At 46.1% G+C, this 2,544-nt stretch overlaps 1 protein-coding gene across 1 annotated transcript in view; it reads left to right on the top strand.

Moving 5' to 3' along the window:
• Window positions 1-2,540, top strand: part of LOC107573034 (epithelial membrane protein 1-like) — a 31,199-nt gene extending 28,659 nt beyond the window's left edge. Inside the window, exon 6 of the mRNA XM_016259477.1 lies at window positions 2,507-2,540. The gene's annotated coding sequence lies outside the window, so the exon portion shown is untranslated. The remainder of the gene's footprint in view (window positions 1-2,506) is intronic.
• Window positions 2,541-2,544: the final 4 nt, after the last annotated feature.

Here is a 2,544-nt window from a genome sequence, read left to right on the forward strand (position 1 = left end):
CCCCCCACACTACACCCTCACACACTACACACTCACACACTACACACTGCACACTCACACACTACACACTGCACACTACACACTGCACACTACACACTACACACTACACACTGCACACTACACAATCTCACACTACACACTCTCACTACTACACACTACACACTCACACACTACTACAAACTACACACTACACACTACACAATCTCACACTACAGACTACTACACACTACACACTCACACACTACACACTCTCACACTACACACACTACTACACACTACACACTCACACACTACTACACACTACACACTCACACACTACACACACTACTACACACTCACACACTACTACACACTGCACACTACACACTCACACACTACACACTCTCACACTACACACTACACACACTACAGACTCTCACACTACACACTACTACACACTCACACACTACTACACACTGCACACTACACACTCACACACTCTCACACTACACACTACACACACTACTACACACTCACACACTACTACACACTGCACACTACTCACTGCACACTACACACTCACACTCTCACACTACACACTCACACACTACTACACACTACACACTCACACACTACTACACACTACAGACTCTCACACTACACACTACACACACTATTACACACTCACACACTACTACACACTGCACACTGCACACTACACACTCACACACTACACACTACATACACTACACACTCACACACTACACACTCACACACTACGCACTACGCACTCACACACTACACACTACGCACTCACACACTGCACACTCACACACTACACACTACGCACCACACACTACGCACTACACACTCACACACTACGCACTACACACTACGCACTCACACACTACACACTCACACACTACGCACTACACACTACGCACTACACACTCACACACTACGCACTACGCACCACACACTACGCACTACACACTACGCACTACATACTCACACACTACGCACTACACACTCCGCACTACACACTAACACACTCACACACTACGCACTACACACTCACACACTACGCACTACACACTACGCACTCACACACTACGCACTACACACTACGCACTACACACTACACACTACGCACTACACACTAACACACTCACACACTACACACCACACACTATGCACTACGCACCACACACTCACACTACACACTACACACTACACACTCACACACTACACACTGCACACTACACACTCACACACTACACACTCTCACACTACACACTACACACACTATGCACTCACACACTACTACTACACACTGCACACTGCACACTACACACTCACACACTACACACTACATACACTACACACTCACACACTACACACTCACACACTACGCACTACGCACTCACACACTACACACTACGCACTCACACACTGCACACTCACACACTACACACTACGCACCACACACTACGCACTACACACTCACACACTACGCACCACACATATTCTATAGCCTACTATATTAAATAATAGCCTATATAATTTCAGGCTGTTTGAAAGGGCAATTTTAGATTAGGTTAATATTTAGTATTTTTGTATTACATTGTTTTTTTATATATATAGTTTCTATCCGTCTCTGTGAGGTTTATGTTTTTTTTATTTATATACTTTATGATATAGTTTGAGGTATAGTGTGGTTGTATGTAGGTGTGTTTTGATGGTGAAGCGGATGAGGAGCTTGTATTGAGGTGTATTTCTCTGATGCGTCAGTGGTTGGAGCCTGTGCGCCTCAACACCCACACACACACACACACACACTCTCTCTCCGCACACTACACACACACACACACTCACTCACTCTCTCTCGCTCACACACTCACACTCACACACACTCACACTCACACACTCACACACTATCACTCTCTCTCTCACACACCATCACTCTCTCTCACACACCATCACTCTCTCTCACACACACCATCACTCTCTCTCACACACACCATCACTCTCTCTCACACACACCATCACTCTCTCTCACACACACCATCACTCTCTCTCACACACCATCACTCTCTCTCACACACCATCACTCTCTCTCACACACCATCACTCTCTCTCACACACCATCTCTCACACACCATCACTCTCTCTCACACACCATCACTCTCTCTCTCACACACCATCACTCTCTCTCACACACCATCACTCTCTCTCTCACACACACACACACACTCTCATTCTCACACACTATCACTCTCTCTCTCTCTCACACACACACACTCTCTCATTCTCACACACACTCTCTCATTCTCACACACACTCTCTCATTCTCACACACACTCTCTCATTCTCACACACACTCTCTCATTCTCACACACACTCTCTCATTCTCACACACACTCTCTCATTCTCACACACACTCTCTCATTCTCACACACTTACACATTCTCTCTCACACACTCACTCACTCACAGACACACACACACACTTACACTCTCTCTCTCACACACACACACACACACACAGACACACACACACACACAC

The sequence above is a fragment of the Sinocyclocheilus grahami genome, unplaced genomic scaffold (assembly GCF_001515645.1).
Source record: "Sinocyclocheilus grahami isolate Dianchi unplaced genomic scaffold, SAMN03320097.WGS_v1.1 scaffold1854.1, whole genome shotgun sequence".
NCBI classification, from domain to species: domain Eukaryota; kingdom Metazoa; phylum Chordata; class Actinopteri; order Cypriniformes; family Cyprinidae; genus Sinocyclocheilus; species Sinocyclocheilus grahami.